Source organism: Tenrec ecaudatus, chromosome 13, assembly GCF_050624435.1.
Source record: "Tenrec ecaudatus isolate mTenEca1 chromosome 13, mTenEca1.hap1, whole genome shotgun sequence".
NCBI classification, from domain to species: Eukaryota; Metazoa; Chordata; class Mammalia; order Afrosoricida; family Tenrecidae; genus Tenrec; species Tenrec ecaudatus.
Genome location: NC_134542.1, coordinates 108,479,525 through 108,499,966, shown reverse-complemented (window position 1 = coordinate 108,499,966; position 20,442 = coordinate 108,479,525). Strand labels below are relative to the sequence as shown.

The 20,442-nt window shown below is 40.1% G+C and overlaps 1 pseudogene; it reads left to right on the top strand.

Moving 5' to 3' along the window:
• Nucleotides 1-3,132: 3,132 nt before the first annotated feature.
• Nucleotides 3,133-4,270, top strand: LOC142424292 (protein SET pseudogene; annotated as a pseudogene).
• Nucleotides 4,271-20,442: the final 16,172 nt, after the last annotated feature.

The following is a 20,442-nucleotide window of genomic DNA, read 5'->3' as shown; positions in this document are numbered from 1 at the left end:
AAAGAAAACACCTGATAGACGAGCTGCTTTGAAGAAACTCTGGAGTCACAATGGGTAAGCACTTGGATGCGACCTAAAAGGTCACTGGTTCAAGCTCACCATCTGTTCTGAGGGAGTCAATTGTGGTGACCTGTTTTGGTAAGGACTGCTATGTTGGGTAGGTGCCCTTGAAGTGAGGACCCAGGAGTCCCTATGGCGGTGATTCTACCATATGAGTAGGGGCCACCTTAAAGGGAAATGGAATTGGTTTTGGATTTTTAATACTTCGCATACACATTTTCATATTTTTGCTTCTACTGTGTTGCCCTTTCCCCTGAATTAAATGCTAAAAATAACCTCAATGGTAAAAACAGACAACTCAGCATTTTCATATCTTTCACAAAAAACAAAGCAAATTGCAGGCTTTTCTCTTTATGGTTTCTTATTGCTTTTTAAATTCTGACATCTAATAGTACTAATGTTCATGGTTTACAAGTATATTTACCATAAATAGCTTTAGTGGTTATCAAACATCGCTGCTTCATTTTGGCGTTAAACCAACCTCAACCACCATTTATTGCCTCATATACTTCTCTACTGTGAACATTACACCTTAATTACCCTAATCCCTATTTCTAGGCCTGATTTAGAAAGCCTGAATGGAATAGCCATTTCTTGTTTCACTTATGTAAGAAGGCACTGCCTTGTGCCCAAGCAATCAGAAATCAGGGCTATGAACTCAGTAGAGTGTGTTTCAGTGACCTGAAAAATTCAAGTTCTATAGTAACGGAAATGTAATTGGGTCCCACGTACAGATGAAGGGGTGTCGTGGGGGCAGGGCAAGGAAGGGCAAGAACTTCCAAATATTCCTTCCAAGTACTCACGCCCAATCACTTGTTGTCGACTGCTGCAGGGTAAAGAGAGAAAACAAGTCTGCTTTGGAGAATTCTTGATTGGCTTTGAGTAAATAAACACACTGGGGCTTTGTGCATTAGCCATCCATTTATATTTGAACTCTTACACTCCCACTCTGTTTTATCCAATGTGTTTCCATATAAACAATAGCCCATGAGAGTGTAATGTTTTAGAGATTGTAGGACATGACCCTAAGAACAGGTGCAATTCAAACGTGAATTCTGAAGCTATGAATTAAATCGAGGTTTCAATATCTCTTTAACCATAAATGTTCTGGCATGTTGTCTCTCTTAAGATGCAGCTCAATGTGTGCTCACCTCCATGATGCGACTGCTGAAAACAAATGGGTGTATAAGCAAATGGGGTGAAGAAAGCTGATGGTGCTCAACTATCAAAAGATACAGCATCTGGGGTCTTAAAGGTTTGAAGGTAAACAAGTGGCCATCTAGCTCAGAAGCAACAAAGGCCACATGGAAGAAGAACACCAGCCTGTATGATCACAAGGTGTTGAAGGGGTCAGGTATCAGGCATCATCAGAACAAAAAATCTTACCATAGTGAATGAGGGGGGAGTGCAGAGTGGAGACCCAAAGCCCATTTCTAGGCCACTGGAGATTCCCTTGCAGAGTGTTCTCGGGAAAGAGAGGAGTCAGTCAGGTTCGATGTAGCAACGATGAAAAATTCAACTTTCCTCTAGTTCTTAAATGCTTCCTTCCTCCCTCCAACCCCCCACTATCATGATCTCAATTCTTCCTTGCAGGTCTGGCTAGACCAGAGGTTGTACACTGGGGAAGATGGGAACTGGAAACACGGGGAATCCAGGGTGGAAGATCCCTTCAGGACCAGTGGTGAGAGTGGTGATACTGGGAGGGTGGAGGGAGGGTGGAGTGGAAAGAGGGAACCAATTAAAGGATCTACATGTGACCTCCTCCCTGGGGGACGGACAACAGAAAAGTGGGTGAAGGGAGACATCGTACAGGGCAAAATATGACAAAATAATTAATAAATTATCAGGGGCTCATGAGGGAGGTGGGAGTGGGAAGGGAGGGAAACAATGAGGACCTGATGCCAGGGGCTTAAGCAGAGAGCAAATGTTTTGAGAATGATGAGGGCAATGAATGTATAAATGTGCTTTACACAATTGATGCATGTATGGATTGTGATAAGAGTTGTATGAGCCCCTAATAAAACAATTTTTAAAAAAAGATATAGTTCACATAATTCCTTGTCTGAGAATCTTTACCTGCTCAACACTATAGAGCTTCCTCAGACTCCAGTCCACTTTCCACAGTGAATGCAATGAGTAATCTGCCCATTGTGAACACTTGCTATCATGGTACCATCTGCATAATTTTAACTTCTTTATATTAAAAGCTGACATTCAGTGCATGCTTGCTGAAGAAAGAGCTGTTTGCCCCATTGGCAACCAAGAGAGGTCTCCATGCTTAAGATGCAAAAATGGAGATTAAAATGTACTTCCGTATTTAGATTATGCAACCAGCCCTTGCTGTAAGTAGGGAGAGAAATAACACTCCCATCATTTATTCAGGAGATCTTGAGAATATTTAGAATTACCTTTTCCAGCCTCAGCTGCCCCACTGGCCAGCTGTCCTGTCCCACACATGCAGGTAAATTTATTAATAGACACGTGCTGCTGGGATTTGATTGTAAAAATGGTGTACAAAGTTATAATTAGACTTGCTCTCTGGGATTTCCAAGCAGACTACCTCAAGACCAAACCCACACTCAGCACAGTACACCGCCCCCCCTCCTTGTCTTTTCAGTTACCCACTCTGGTGAGGGAGGGTTTCCTGTAGTTCTCACCAATGCTTTTGAGAAGTCCTTGATAGCATCTCACTCTATTTCTCTCCATTTCCTGGTAGAAGACTTGGCATATGCTTGGCGCTCTGTATGCTTTTAGGGAAAAAAAATTATTCAGGGACTTAAATCTCTCCCCTCTTTCCCTTGCAGTATCCTATGTTATGTAAAGCACTTTTTAACACAGAGCAAAATGCTGAGTAATATAGGAAGCCTGTCTAACTTTCAATGAGGCTCCCTCACTTTACTTTGCAAAAGGTTTGATATGGAGAAAATTACATCTTCTTTCTGTGCTCCAATTTTTTATTTACAAAATAGGGGCAATTGGGAATCTTGTCAAAACTGCTATCTCTAGGATCTTCATTGCTGGGTGAGGGTTGAGATATCAGATTAGTCTTAAAAAATACATTAATTGGGTTTCCCCCGGAGGCCTGCGGCTCTTTCGCGCGTCCCTCAGGCTCCGCTGGCCGACAGCAAGCAGCATGGCCCCTAAACGCCAGCCTTCGAGCCTGCCGCAAATGAAGAAACCTAAGGTGCAGGAGACCCCGGATCCCCCGAAGGAAGAAAAAGAACAGCAGGAAGCAATTGAACATATTGATGAGGTACAAAATGAAATAGACAGACTTAATGAACAAGGCAGTGAAGAGATTTTAAAAGTAGAACAGAAATATAGCAAACTCCGCCAACCATTCTTTCAGAAGAGGTCAGAATTGATCGCCAAAATCCCAAATTTTGGAGTAACAACATTTGTCAACCATACGCAAGTGTCTGCAATGCTTGGGGAAGAGGATGAAGAGGCTCTGCATTATTTGACCAGAGTTGAAGTGACAGAATTTGAAGATATTAAATCAGGTTACAGAATAGATTTTTATTTTGATGAAAATCCTTACTTTGAAAATAAAGTTCTCTCCAAAGAATTTCATCTGAAGGAGAGTGGTGATCCATCTTCAAAATCAACTGAAATCAAATGGAAATCTGGAAATGACTTGACGAAACGTTCCAGTCAAACACAGAACAAAGCTAACAGGAAGGGGCAGCATGACGGACCTGAGAGTTTCTTTACCTGGTTTACCGACCAGTCTGATGCAGGCGCAGATGAATTAGGAGAAGTCATCAAAGATGATATCTGGCCAAATCCATTACAGTACTACTTGGTTCCTGATATGGATGATGAGGAAGGTGAAGGAGAATAAGATGATGACGACGATGAAGAAGAAGAAGGTTTAGAAGATATTGATGAAGAAGGGGATAAAGACGAAGGGGAAGAAGATGAAGATGATGACGAGGGAGAGGAAGGAGAGGAGGATGAAGGAGAGGATGACTAACAGAACACTGATGGATTCCAACCTTTTAAATTTTCTTCAGTCCCTGGGAGCAAGTTGCAGTCTTTTTTGTTTTTGTTTTGTTTTCTTCCTCTTGTGCTCAGTCACCCTGTCCTTGAGGTCTCTTTTCTCTACACCATGGTTCTCAACTTATTTGGGGGTGGGGGAATAATACCTTGTGCAGAATACAGTGGAAAAGAATCTCTACCCCCTTGTGTTCAAATTAATTTTTGTCCCTTCCTGTCTCAACAAAAACTATGGAATCAACACACCACCGTGCTCTGTGGGAAAACAAAACCCTCTGCTCCCTTGGCCCTGCTGACAACTAGAGGGTGCTAGGCCCCTGTGTAGTAGTGCCTAGAACGCTAGCTTCTTTCCTCCTTCCTCTGTACATTGGGCGCAGAGATTACACTGTGTCTCTATGTGAATATGGACAGTTAGCATTTACCAACATGTATCTGTCTACTTCTCTTGTTTAAAAAAAGAAAAAAAACTTTAAAAAAGGGGGTTATAGAAGGTCAGCAAAGGGTGGGTTTGAGATGTTTGGGTGGGTTAAGTGGGCATTTTGACAACATGGCTTCTCCTTTGGCATGTTTAATTGTGATGTTTAACGGACATCCTTGCAGTTTAAGATGACACTTTTAAAATAAAATTCTCTCCTAATGATGACTTGAGCCCTGCCACTCGATGGGAGAATCAGCAGAACCTGTAGGATCTTCTTTGGAATTGACATTCTCTATTGTAATTTTGTTCCTGTTTATTTTTAAATTTTCTTTTTGTTTCACTGGAAAGGAAAGATGCTCAGTTTTAAACGTTAAAAGTGTACAAGTTGCTTTGTTACAATAAAACTAAATGTGTACAAAAAATACATTAATTTCTCAGTGAGGTTGGAGAAGTGGTAGAAAGCAATGACTTAAGAAAATCTAAACACCAGAGCAGCAGCTGCAAGGACAAATGTGCACTGTGTACCTTCAGCTCTGACAGAGTTGGGCTGCCCGTTTCTGATGTTCTGATGACCTGGCACATGCCCCTTGAGGAAAACCTCCTGCCAATCATGCCGAGGACCCCAAACTCATGGCCACTGTGTGCAGAGCCTGATCCGCTGAAAGTGCATCAACACAAAATGTTTAAAGAAATCCTTATGCATATATGTCACGTCACTGTCCCCTGGCCCATCAAGTGTAAGCCACAGTTACACAGAGTCACATCTGAGGATCAATCCTCCTAGCTCATAGCTATGTGCTTTGCAATAAACAAACAAATAAATAATCGCTGTATCATATATATATATATATATATATATATATATATATATATATGACATTTTAAGCCTGATATATATCTCAGACTTACAAGGTTTGTCTACTAGAGCACTGCTTACATGTGATATATACTTACATGTGATGTGTGGATGTTAGTTAGCTGTCTCTGGGGAAAAGGCCTAACTTTTCTGAATGACAATACACATGTCTTTGAAAGAGATATGCATACCAGTCTCATAGAAATCTAATGCATAACACTGGTACTAGGAACAGAGAGTGACTAAAATACGTGTTCTTCTTGGATAACGTGAAAGTCTGAAATTAGATTAGCGTGATAGCCCCAGGAAGGGTCCTGAAAGTATTCAAAGTAATTAATTGTGTGACTTTATGGTGTGGAGATTAGACTTTCATAAAGCTGTTACTTAAAATAATAATAACACCCAAAGAAACCCAATCTGCTCCCATCAAGCTGATTCTGACTCAAAGGACGCCTCAGGATGGTGTCAAACTGCCCCGCAGAGTGTCCACGACTGTCACCTTGCTGGGAGCAGGCTACCACATCGTGCTCTGGGGGAACGGAGGATGAGTTCCAAGCACTGGGCTTTCCTAGGAAAAGGATGTTTCGCATCAAGAGGGCACTTACTACACTTGATACAGAGAGTGCCTATGGAGGTACATCCCTTACCTGTTTGTCCTTGAGCACTTATGCAATAAAGAGCTGCCGTTAGTGGTAAAATCCACTCCAACAGGTCTATTTGTTCTTTGTTTTTCCCCCTCAGTTCGAGTAAAGGAAGGTCATTAGCAGATTAGGCATAGATTAGAAATCCATGTTTCTTTTCCCTGACAAGAACTGGCTAATGCTTTACAGAAAGCTGCCCTATTCGGAGTCAGAGAGACTGATTGTTGGTTCTACCGGTCAGTTCTCTCTATGATTCATGGATATTCTATATAAAAATTTTCTCTTATGAGTTCAAGGAAACGACTTTGTCTTGGCATAAGTATAGAGACCATTTTGCCTTTGTTTCTTAAAGCTTCAAAATATTTCTTCATGCGTTAAGTCCCTCATTGAATGCAATATCATTTACAACAGGTTGAATGCCTTTTTTTTCTTCTTTTACATTTTATTAGGGACTCAAACAACTCTTACCACAATCCATACATATACATACACCAATTGTATAAAGCACATCCATACATTCCCTGCCCCAATCATTCTCAAAGCATTTGCTCTCCACTTAAGCCCCTTGCATCAGGTCCTCTTCCCCCCCCCTCCCTCCCCATTCCCCCCTCCCTCATATGCCCTTGGTAATTTATACATCGTTATTTTGTCATATCTTGCCCTATCCGGAGTCTCCCTTCCCCCCTTCTCTGCTGTCCCTCTCCCAGGGAAGAGGTCACATGTGGATCCTTGTAATCAGTTCCCCCTTTCCAACCCACTCACCCTCCACTCTCCCAGCATCGTCCCTCACACCCTTGGTCCTGAAGGTATCATCCACCCTGAATGCCTTTTAAACTTATTTTACAACCCAATATTTTTCACTTCAAGCTTGGAAAATATTTTATCTTTTCTTGGAGACGTTAAAGAAACACACATTAAAAGGCAGATGAAGACTTTCGACACTCTTGCCAGAGTGACATTTCAGAATGCTTTCACCATTCCTTTCTGAATTTGCTTTTCAATACGTAAATTCAAATTCACGGAGAAGACATTTTCTATGAAGAGGTTACAGACAGCGAAATCATGGCTTGGACTGCATAGGTTTGAGATGAATAATGTCTCCCCCTCTTTGTGAGAGGCGATTCTTTCCCATTTCATAAATTGCGGCTAAGATTACCAGAGCGGCAGGTTTTTGAAGCCTGCATGCTTTGTGTCAGCTGCTTGGTGTCAGAGGGGTTTTACTTCATTTAAAACCTTCCGTCAGAGTCGTGTTACCTCTGGAAAAGTGAAATGCGGGACCCTCGCCGGTTTTCAAAGAGAGGACTGCAGAAAAGTGCCTGTCGGGGTGCATTTGAGCTCTTAGCCTGGAAGAGTTTTCTCAGCTGACCCTCCTTCTTAATTTGGAACTCAGAAAATCCATAAGAGGCGGATAGGTATGTCCGCGATTTTTAAAACCTGGCATAGGTTGGGTTTATTTCTGGATTGTTCTGACTTATTTTTCATTGTTTAACAAAGGTAAAAAGGGCAACAACACTGACTTACAAGCCCTTGTGGGCGATTTTATTGTTTGGCTAGACAATCAATGACTTGCAATGAATACTAGCCTTTGGGGAAAGCACATTTTGTGTTTTTACCTTAAAAAAAATATCCACATTTGAAAGGGAAGATGTATTTTGAGACAGTAATTGTCTTTGTTGACAGTAATCAATTGCACACTGACATATAAACCAAGTTTCAATATGTGAAATCATTTTTAAATGCCTTAACCAAGTAAATAGAGCAATTAGTTTGTCAACAAATATTTATTGAGCCCCCTTTCAGATGAGCACTTTGAAAGATAGAAAAGCAGAGAGAAAAGAAAGACAGAGCATCATCCGACAACTACAGCTAGATTTCATCTGCGATTAGGGAGAACGCTGCCCCAGAATGAATTTCCCTCGGATGGGCAGGGACTCTGTGAGAATTTTAGGTTTAAGCTGACTGAGATCAATGGGCTAACAAAGAGGGCTATTGGCTTTAAAAGGCAGTCAGTTAAAACATAACTATGTATAGGAAGAACTTAAATTCGTTATGAACTCCTGCTGTAGGATCAATGCATATTCATTAATGTTTTTAGAAAGAACTTCAAGGAAGAAGAAAAAAAGGATGGGTTGGAGACTAGTTTAAAGTACAGAGAATAGAAGTACTCAGAGTGGCTGATCAAGTTAATGAAGCCCAAGGATGCCTGGAGAACGTCAGAAGGCAGAATTGCTGCTTAGATTCAGGGACGAAAGAATGCTATAAGGTGTGGAGTTGAAAAGAACTCACTTGGCTTCTTTCTCACCCTGGCAAGATGGAGATCCAATACTTGTTCTGCCTGAATTCACAGGTCTTACACAGAAAGCTTACTAGGACTGTGATTAAAATCTATTTCTAGGTATTACACTAAAATAGCATGTAGAGCAACATATTTTCCCTAATTAATATTTCACAAGAAACAACAACACAATATTGACTCAAAAAGCAAAAAAAAAAAAAAAAGAAGAAGAAGAAGAAACCTCGCCAGGCCTATAGGTATAAAATATTAGATAAAAATTTGGAAAATTGAACGAGAAACTTAATTCAATTTATGCATGACATTTCAGTGATATAGGGAAGAGCTTCAAAATGCTCTGGGAAAAGTGGAGTTAAATGATAATGGAATTTTCCCATGAACTTTGGAAGCCACCTTGTAGTTGCCCATCATAGAGACATATCAAATGACTTCCATATTAGGACAGGAGAGAAAAAAATAAATTCAAAAGTTGTGATAAAAAGGTATCTTCTTCATTATTTGCTTAAGCTTTGAGAAGCAGAAACGAGTCATACAAAATCAGTGGTAATTAGACTTAAGAACAAAAATACCCACAGAACCAAATTTTAGTTTGGCTGATCTACAATCATTGCAAAAGTTTCATTATCCAAAGATGAGAACAGAAAGTTTAGTTTCAATTTGAGAAGGACATTTACACGGACAATTATGAAATTGCTCCTTTTTAAAAAAATCACCTTTAGCCTTCATGGATGCCTTTTTGTCAATAACTGTGATCTAGGAAAATCCCACTGAGTGGACTGCATTTGTCCAGAAATTGGTCGTTATGGGTTCATTAAGTCTATTGGGGCTATTCCTACATTTAAATTGTTTCTGCTCCAGCAGCTATCCTTTCCCATGCAAAATTTTAACCAGTTCCATAAGACACCAGCAATGACCTTGGACTAACTCCCATGACCCAGAGAAATAAGATACAAACCCTCTGGCTTTTATAACTCTAAGGTGCCTCCTTGTGTTTCATGAAGCAAGTAAAGCCAAACCAACCAACCAAACAAACAAAAAAAAAACCCAGGGGAATAGGGTCCAGAAATTCTGCTTGCTCATGCTTACAGACTATCACCTTCCGACCTCTAAAAGTTGCACTACAAAGAAGGATTGAGTTATTGTGTGCAAAAGCTTGACCAGGAAAATAAATCTGTGAGGTCTTTGCTGACCAAGGCCTATTTGCACCCACCATGAAGCCTGCCAATCATAAACATTTTTCATGATTCAATCCCATTCATTTTAAAAGGATGATGTATGGGTTTATCTCAACCATAAGATGAAAACTGAGGGAAATTTTTGATATTGATGTCTGCTAGATGGAGCAGAAATAATTAATGTTACTCTATGGCAGCACAATTTATCAGGGAAGGCACACCATTTGGTCCCCTGTGAACTCAGTGATAAAAATTACTACAGAGAAATTTTTACAGCGAAATGTGAAATAAGCTTTGGAAATTATGAAGTAAAACAATCGTCTTGTAGTATAAGAATCAGAAAGTCAAGGCCTTAAAAAAGGAACATATTTTTCTATAGGGTAGTCTTTGCAAGGACATAAAAACAATTTCTATTATAAAGTATCAGATATCCAACTGCTTTCCATAAAAGGTGCTTGCTCTGGGACAATTATGGAAACCGATGACCATTTCCAAAGTAATTTGTGTTGATCTTTTACAGGCCCTTAAAGAATGACATTAGCAGTATTGCTCCGATGAAACACACGTTCCTCTAGTTCTTTGGTGCTTCCTTCCCCCCACTATCATGACCTCAGTTCTACCTTACAAATCAGATTAGACCAGAGCATGCACACTGCTACAGATAAGTGCCCCAAAGACAGGGAATCCAGGATAGGTAAACCCCTCAGGGCCAACAAGGAGAGTAGAGGTACCAGGAGGCTTAGGAGAGGGTGGGGGCAGAAAGTGGAAATCTATCACAAGGGTTCACCTCCCAGGGGGATGAACAATGGAAAAGTGGGTGAGGGGCAACAGAGGATGATGTAAGATATGAAAAAATAGTCTGTAATTTATCAAGGGTTTCTGAGGGAGGGAGGGAGGGAGGGAGAGAGAAGAAATGGGGAACTGGTATCAGGGGCTCAAGTGGGAAGAGAGTGCTTTGAAAATGATGATGGCAGCATACATGCAAATGTGCTGACACACTGGATGACTGTATGGATTGTGGTAAGAGATGTAAGAGTCCCCAATAAAGTATTTAATTAAAAAAAGGAACTTTCCAAAAAATATATCAGCTGCATCTAATATACAGAAACATCACCTGAAAAAAGTTGGGTTTGAAATTAGTAACACTAACTAGCTCTCACCCTAAGTTTAATTTATTGAGTGCTTATAAGCATTTATAAGTCATCAGGTAATACTGGTCTCATTTTCTAAACGGTAACAGACCAAGAAATTGAACATAAAGTTGTTTTCCTCTAGTTCACCGGATTTTAAAAATTGCATATGAGCTGTATTCCTCGCCATAATTATTTTGAGATAGATAAAAGTTGTCTGAAAGCCAGTACAGCTATAATGCAGGGGACATTATAAAAAGGTTTACATGCAAAATGCTCTCAACAGGCTCAATGCTCCCATATGGGTCTCTTAAGGAGTACCATTGCACTTGGTGTTCACAATTTTATCAAGCCTCAGTTGAATTCCCTGAGAATTAACAGCAACAAAAACATATGATACTCATGATCAGGAACATGCCTTCTTTATCAGGTATTAAGAGTAACTATATCAGAAACTTCTAACATATTACTTGACTCTTACACAAATGATCATAAATTTACTTAAGCATTCAATAAAGTCATATTTTAGCTTGAATCTCTTTATAACATTGGCTAATAAATCTAAATCCAGAACTCAGCCTTAGAAGAAATCAGCATTTTTAGATAACATGAATTGAATCTAACATTGCCACCACTTTAAAACTCTCAAAAAGGAAAGATTCTGATAAAAATTCAAATATCATAGTAATCAGAGTATCAACTTCTAGGCGTGAGTCCTGTTATCTGCCCTATGGCTATTCTTGGGGTAAGTACACAGACAGACCAATTTATTTTAAGATCCCCGTGGCCAGCAGGGTATGATTAAGATTTATATGCAGATTAATTCTTCAGGCATTGCAATCTTCTCAATTATGTTTGAATAATGTATTCCCAGTACATTTTTGAAATATTATTGCAAGAATGGTTTGAATAAAAATGTCCTATGAGTGGTCTATTTCTGTGTCTCCTGTTTTTTATGATCTTAGTGATATTGGACAGTGATTAATAGAGCACCCCTCTTGTTTATAATCCATACACCAAAATGGCTTTCATCATTGTGAGCACTGAGTGTCTTGCTCTTTCTTTACGTTCGCTGACTGGCAGCACTGTGATTTCATTCATGTGTGAAGTATTTTTTAAATCTAATTATTCTTACAACCCGTTAGGAGAAAGGGTCATTATTCTAGCTCATTAGCTGTTTAATTGGAAGGCATAACAGTGAATCTGTGTTTTGACTCTCTAATTCTGATATTGCGAACTCCCAGGGAAGGAGAATTGTGTAATATTATGACTGGAGAACCATGAGCAAATGAACACCCCATTTCTGCCTCTCATTGACTTCAGTTTCATTGTAAATAAATAGTCTGTGAAACCCGGAACTGGGAGTTTGACGTTAAAACATTTTAAACCTCTTGTCATGGAGAAGGGTTCAACTCTCATTCATTCCCTCCCTGACATCAAGCTGATTTCCAATCGCAGCATAGGGCAGAGAATGGCTCCCAGAGGTTACCAAAGCTAGATACCCTCAAAGTACCAGAAGCCCTTGTAATTCTCCCAAGGAGGGTTTCAAACTGCTGACCTTGTGGTTAGCAAGGTTTCCAAGACTCTGAACCATAATGGGAGTGGATAGCCTCATCTTCGATCCTCACAGAATGGCTGGTGGACTTGAACCATTGACCTTGCTGTTAGTCCAATATGTTCTTAGTAGCACCACCAGAGGTCCTTCTTAACGTAGTACCATAATTAACTGCCATTGAGTCCATGCTGACTCGTAGTGGGTTTCTGAGTCAGTAACTGTTTATGGAAGAAGTCCAGTCTTTCTCCCACGGAGCTGCTGGTGCTTTCAAACTGCCAACAAGGAGGATCAAAGCCCAACACATAACCACTACACCACTAGGGTCCCTTAGCATGTAACAGGCAACTTATTTCCTTAAAGACCTATGCAAATAATGCATGTTTGCTCTGTGTGCTTATGTGTATGTGGGTGGAGATGCAGCAATCTGAGAAAAGATTATCTGTAGCTACCTTATTATTTTAGGGTCAAGAAACTATTTAAGCTGCTTGATGAATAAAATCACAATATTTATCGAAAGAAAAAAATTACCTGAGGCATTATGTTCTTAGTTCAATTCATTGTAACTTGATATTCCTCGAGAAAACTTAAATCATAATAAGAGCAATCACAGAGTTATTGACTGTTAAAATAGAGAGTAGTACAAATTGGAACCAAAGAACATAAGGAACGCATGCTACTGTATCTGCGTACCACAGTATACGAATGGTATTCATGAACGAGGTAAACTATCGCACACTTTTGAAGGTCAACTCTCTGCGATGGTTTCACAATTCAAACATCCATCATCCACTTGGACTTTTTAGTGAGTCATTATGCAGTGGTTTTGCATTCATTCTGCTGCTGCCCTATTCAATTACCCTTGGTGGACTAAAAGCACACCTTTATTATTGTACTGTTTATAGACCAAAAGTCTTGCAGGTATTCCACTGGATGGAGATCCAAATGACAGCAGTGTGCATTCCTCTCTAGTAGATGATCTGATTTGCTGCCTTGTTGAGCTATCTCATTACTTTGTTCTGATGGCCCCATTCTTTTCACCTTCTAAGCCAGAAATGCCCATGTATGTCCTTTCTGTGAGCATCACTCTGACCTCCCACAGCCACATCTCCCTTTGACTATCATGATTGGCCTCTCTTCAGTTTTTAAGGCCACGGTGATTACATTGGATCCATCTTGATAATCCAACACTATTCTTTTTTAAAGAGTATTAAACAACAACCAAAGTCCACCTTAATCCCTATTTACTATGCAGCATAGAAAATATATATGTTGCAGTTATTGGGTGTGGGTAGCTTTGGATAAGGCACTATTGCTGCCTACCAAAATCTGCCTTTTGACTCTTAGGATTCACATTGACCCAACTTTCAAATAAAACTCATCCCACTCCAAGTTCTCCAAAATGTGCAGCCCACCAATATATCAAATCAATGTCCCATCAATATATCAAATCAATGTCCCAAGCATCTACAACTAGTCAGCTCAAAGGTCTCCAGTCACTTCACTGAGATCGTCTATCTTAAGTATGGATGAGTGAAACCCTTAAGGTTTATTGTGCCAACCTGGCTGATAAACACATGTGGGGTTAATTGAAGGGAAGAGGGATAAATGGCTCAGTGAGTCTCGCCTTTTGAGTTCTTGCATCCCTTGCTTTCTGATGGTCGCACCAAGGTGCAGCTGCCTTAGCCAGTTCCCTGCTTCAGCTTGCAAGGTTCACTTCCTGCAAGACATCTCTGAGCAGAAGCCACATGGACCTACCCTGATGCAGCCTCAGGTGCTGGAGCAGCCATGTGGAGACCCCTGTCGGCACTGAGATGCTTGCATGTTCACTGAACTGGGGGTTGATGTTGGACTTGTGGGCTTGGGCAGCACTGGGGAGGGATGTTTTCTTGGTGTTACTTAACCTTTATGTAAAACTCTTCTTATACGTATGTTTCTGTGGATTTGTTTCTCTAAAGTACCCCGACTAACACAAGAAGTTTCTGGGTATTCAAAATTCCACTTTTTCTGTGCCTAAGTGAAACATAAAACAAGCTAGCTGCCCCCAATATATTACGGCGGGACATGCCGATGATAACATGCATCAGAACTGTCGCTCCAAGGGAGGAAAATGAAGGATAAAAAGTTCATGAAAATGAATTTCAAAATTTCCTTTCAAGGTTAGAAATAATCCTCTGTGTCTCACAACTTTTACATTTAGTGTTTAAAATTCATTTGTGGCCAAATTCTTATAATTATAGTTTAATAAGGAAGATTTAATGCTCTGGTGGAAATATGGAGTTCTGGTAGAGAATTTACTGGTTACATGGGTAGGTAGTTATTGGTCGATGATAAAGCTAGAGATAGTGACAGACACAGAGGTTGAATTCCAGCATAAAGTCACACAGAGAAGAATCACTAAGTTTGGAACAGGGTCAGGAGCACGTTAGAGAAATCGCTCTACCGATTTTAAGGAAGATCTTTATTAGAATTCAGAATTCCATCCTGCTGACTAGGCTATACTGTTCGTGATATATGCTACTAGGCACGACTGCCCTACTTCATTCCTAGTTATGGTGAGAACATCGCCACAAGCTCCAACTCTATCCTCTCCTCCACATCGGTTAACAGTTTTCTAAATGTGATATAGGTGTAATTTTCTCTACATCAAGGACCACATGCGATGTCTTTTTGTTATAACATAATCCCAAGAGAAGTTTGTCCATTACTGACATAGGTTCTTAAAAATATTAAAATGATTTAAACTCATTCTGGTAGCCTAAACTTAGTAATCCTCCTGTGTGTGACTTTATGCTAGAATTCAACCTCTGTGTCTGTCGCAATCTCTATATCTATCTTTATCATCTACAAATAACTATCTATCTATATAAACATTAAATTCTCTACCAGAATGCTATATTTCCACCAGAGCATTAAACTTTCCTTATTATATAATATTGATAAGATTTTGACCACAAATGGATCTTAAACAGTAAATGTAAAAGTCATGAGACACAGAGGCTTATCTCTAACCTTGAAGGTAAATTTTGAATCCATCTGCATGGACGTGTTATCCTTCCATTTCCATGGTCCAAGCCTAAACTTATTCTGGAAGCCTAACTAACTTATCCAAAGTGAGTGAGCGGTCAGTTTACAGCCTGATTTGTCTCTGGATGTGGATTATTTCACTTATTTAGATTTCTTTCTCTCCCATCAAGAGTGTTTTAGGCGTGTGCACTTTAATGCAGAGAGGTCACGTCAACAACAATATCTGGATAACAGAAGTATTTTCCAAACGATTATGTTCAGGAGCAAATGTGTTCACGCACTAGTTCCTCCCTCTCTCCCTTTCACTGTATTAGTACTTTTTTTTTAATTTGCAGGATGCAGTGTTTATCAAGTCAGAATTATGAGAGCATGCCAAATGCAGTTCAGATTTTTGAAATTTGGTTTTTCTCTTTATTATATGTTTATCAGTTATAACACTAAGTAAGTGTGTCAAACGTATACTGGAATTTAAAAGAATATTAAGCCAAAGAGTTTTAGAAACATATACACACACACACAGACACACACAAATCTTCTCGACTGGAAATCAAATCCAAGTACAGTCTTTCTGATTTGAATTTAGAACTAGCATCCTCACAACCCGAGAACTGATCATAACCACACTAAGATCCTTTGAAAACAGTGTCGCTGCCTTCGAAATAAAGGTCTTTGAGACATAAGTTCAGAATTGGTTTGTCTGAGAAGACCTAGCCACTCCCCCCTACCCACTATCAACCCACTGCTGAGTAACTCTTGCCCTCTCCTAATTAGTTCATGCTCTGCAGAAGCATTCATGTTGAGCTGTCTTGGTAAATTTGATTCTATAAATACGTGTTCAAAAATGTTAATGGAAGACATTGTTAAGAAAAAATATACAACAAAGCCTTTTTCATAAAGACATAATTAATCTCTTTTCAATTTCTACATGCGACAAGAATCTGCACTTAAGATTTTATCTTTAAAATTGGATAAGGTTTCAAGTAAATGACAAACCTTGAAAAGATAAAGAGTTTTATACTCATATGATAGACTATTTGCTTGTCATCAAGTTTACATATTAAAAAAGATTAATGTTTTTACAATCATGGTTCAATTTCTTTTTCGCTAATGAACATGTTTGTTTTGCAGTGCTTTATAAAACAATTTGTGTAGTAATTAAATGTCTAACAGATTTTTATGAGTGTTTTCTGAACACAAATGTAGTTCAACTTAGTGGCTTGGAGTTATTAAGCACACCATCATAATTCAATGCTTTAAATGAAACAAATTACTGAGCTCTCCTTAGCTTTGCCTGGGCTCCTACCTCGATGGACTATGTTTAGTTCCAATGTCACAGATTCTACCTCCTGGGCACCCATCTATGTGATCCCATCGCAATATGTGTTCTTGCTCTGTTCACTTGTTTCGTTATAGCAAACAGTGCAGAGACAGTAGAAATAAAGGGCAACATTGATTTTATTATAAGAAGGGGAGGCAAAGGGAAGAGCTAATATTTATTGAGCACCTGGTCCATGAAAGCCGCTGTGCTCAATATCTATGTCCTCGCCTTGAAGTCGCCCAGAACTGCACCGAGGCAGTTTAAGCCACCTTTTACATCGAATGAAAGTGAGGCTTGATGGAGTGGTTAAAGAACTTGCGTTTGGTAAAAAGTAAAGAGCAAAGAGAGGTTCTCACACTAATCATTCATTCCCCTGCTTAAAACCACTTCTCATATTTCCTTACATGACGGTTATTTAATGTGCACCAACACACACATCCACACAGCACCTTAAACGCATTCTGCGGTGACCATCTCCAGCACACTTCCAATGATTGAGAACCCATTGTGTGCAAGCATCTTGTATCACCTATGCAGAGTTTCTTAACTTTTAAAAGGATCCTTTGATTCCTGAAGTCATGGACACTAACTGAGAATTTCATCTATCCGTATCTGAGCTTCACTATCCTGTGAAGTGTTCGAAGGCACCCAGGACATCAATCAAGGGCAAACATTGTGGGAAGGAGAGCAAACGCTTTGAAAATCATTGAAGTGCATGTCAGTCTCTTACGTGCTTTCATCTATGACATTGTTCCTTATTTATGCCAAACTCTGTGAAATCAGTCTGTAGCATGCATGTGCATATCCTCTTGCTTGTCTCCCATGTGTTGTCTACTTTTCCCCATTGACCTACCTTTATTTTACAGAAAAGTAAACTGAGACTGAGGAAGTTAATTAGCTGGCTATTATAAGATGGCTAAGAATAGAACCCAGATGTCTATGGCTTTGAAATTCATACTCTTGGGAGTCGGGAAAGGTAAGCCAGAGAGAGAAAAGAACAATTTATTCTTTCAAGCACCCTGTATCTATTACTTTTATGTCTATAAATGAAGTTTACTATCTGAACGAACTCTACCTTGCCTGTACTGCTAAACCTCAGTCAGTATTGAATATTCCTTAAGTTATGAGGAGCCAGCTGAAGGAAATGTCCAATGTGCACATAATTAACCTGCATCTATTGCCTTTGCGTCATTTGCCATTCTCTTACAAGGAGGAAAACATTCTGGGCCTGATGTCAGGAAGCTATGGCCTACAAGCCAAATACGGCTGCTGTATAATTTTGTATCACCTGTGAACAAACACTAGATCTATACACTTTTAAAGAGTGAGAAAAACTAGATTTAAAGATATGGGAAAGCTTCATGAAATTCTAGTTCCACCAAGTATGTTCAAGAAGTAAAGTTTCAATGGATTGCACTCTTGGCCATTTGGGTTGGAGTGTAAGTCCAGGGTCAGCAGTTTGAAACCACTAGCCATTCCTTGGAGGAAGTTGGGACTTCCACTCCCATAAAGAGTGACAGTCTCAGAAACCCACGGTGGGATTTCTACTCTGTCCCATGGGTTCACTGTGAACTGGAATTGACTCAGCGGCCATGACCTTTGTTGTTTGATGTTTGCTTTTGTGTTCGGGTGGTACATCAAAACCTGTGGCACCACGGAAGAAAAAGCTGGCCACCCTCTTCTGTAAATGGCAGAGACATGAAAACCACACAAGCAAGTCTACTCTGCAGCACCTGGTGTTGCCAGGATGTAAAGTCAACAGATTTGGTTTGGGGTCTGGAGACTTTAATACTATAATCAATGAGTTGAGTATGTAAGAATCTTTCAGGTTAGAGGCCAGGAGTCTGTCTTTCTGTCCAAAATGTCACTAGACTTAAGACATGATCTGGCATAAAAAGAAGATACTAAAAATATGTCAAGTAAAAATCAAATGCAAACCTTGCATACAGACTAGACTAATGGTAGCCAAAATAAATTCTTAAAAGTAAATAACCATTTATGTGCCTATAATTATTTCTTTCAGGAAAAAGTGAAGTTATTGGCTGTTATTTTGTCTGTAAAAATTGCTAGAAGATTATTAAGTAGCGCCAACAAGCTATTCTTAGTCACAGCGAGAAAGTATTATTATTTCCCTGGGAAATCATCTAAAAAATAAGCCATCTACAATCTCAGCATCACTTATAATTAATTTGCTGTCACTATTATTAGGCTAATGCACTCTCTCATGACTTTTATAAAATGAGTATTAGTAGAACTATAATCACAGACATAAACTGTTTGGCAGGTTAAAGAGAAAGAGCCTATAGAGCACCCCTTAGAAAGTGGAGTCCAATTACTTCTCCAGCGGTATTCCATAAGAATGCACGTGCTCGGTCCGCATCTAGGTACAGGAGTGGTGGGAGTCTTGTATTTAAATGTGGAGAAGAGGGAACCAATTACAAGGATCTACACATGATCTCTTCCCAGGGGGTCGGACAACAGAAAAGGGGGTGAAGGGAGGCACCGGATAGGGCAAGATATGACAAAATAATAATTTATAAATTATCAAGGGCTCTCATGAGGGAGTGGGTTATGGGGAGGGAGGGGTAAAAAGAGGACCTGCTGCAAAGGGCTTAAGTGGAAAGCAAATGCTTTGAAAATGATGAGGGCAAAGAATGTACAGATGTGCTTTATACAATTGATGTATGTATATGTATGGATTGTGATAAGAGTTGTATGAGCCCCTAATAGAATGTTTAAAAGAAAGAAAGAAAAAAAAGAAAGAAAATGTGGAGAAGAAACAGAAGGGAGAGCATGGAAGAATAAAGGAAGCTTCATTTCCAGAAGCTTGTTCTGCAGGGTAGCAAGAGTTGTTCAGTAAACTCTGAGACGCCGTCGTAATATCTCTGCGCTTTCGATCTGTAAAACAGACGCCCAGGCAACTGCCTGTTCCTTGAGTCCTTTCATTTCGCCCTGTCAGAGTTGATCATCCACTTGGACTGGTAATGAAAGCGTGCTTCCTTGACCTTGCATCTTGCACCTTGGCAGTCATCTTTATCACCTCTACGTATTTTGCGTGAGTTATTTTGCGTCTTGTTAACACGAACACCAAGCCAGACCAATGACCATGAGTTGATTGTGACTAAAAAGGACCCCAAAGTAAGCCTATTGTCATCGCCTGGTTTCTAATTCATAGCAATTCCGCAGGTCAGAGGTTTCCAAGGCTGCAAAGATGTATGAAAGTAGGCGGATGATACATATTTCTACTTCGGCGCAACTGGTGGGTCTGACCTACTGACCTTCCATTAGCAGCAGAGAGCATACCACTGCGACACAAAATCCCCTTTTTCTCTGGGTACACACCATGTACATCGGTATCCATAGTAACTGATTCCTTCTCGTGGAGATCGCACGGCAGAGTAGCTGCGTTCCACAGGTACACGGCTCATTTTCTCGAAGTAAATTGCCAGGCTTTTCTTCCGAGATGCTTCTGGGTGGCTTTCAACCGCCAACCGTTAGATTAGCAATCAAGCTTGTTACCCATCTCCGCCACCAGGGACACACACACAAAGCAGGAGGGAACATTTGAGAATGCCTTGGGCAGATGAGCAAGCACGGCCATTGAGGTCCTCACAACCCACAAGGGCTCTGTAGGGCAGCGTAGACTGCCTCGGTGGGTTGCCTGCGCTGTACATGTTTACACTCTCTTCGTCCCAGAGAGTGGCGAGAGGTGGTCCACGTCACGCCTCACAGTTAACGACCCAAAGCATGGCCCACTGTGCCACCGGTGCTTCTTCTGATTGAGGACCGTGCCTTAAAAAGAAATGATTTACAAGGCACCAATTGAGGCCCTTTTACATGATGCAGGGAAATATGAGGACTATACAGTGGAGACTAGGACAGGCAATAATGGAGGGCATTTTGTCGGTCTGGCACGATATTTATTCACTCTGCCTCAGAAACCACCACGAGAAGTTATTCACTTATTCTCTTC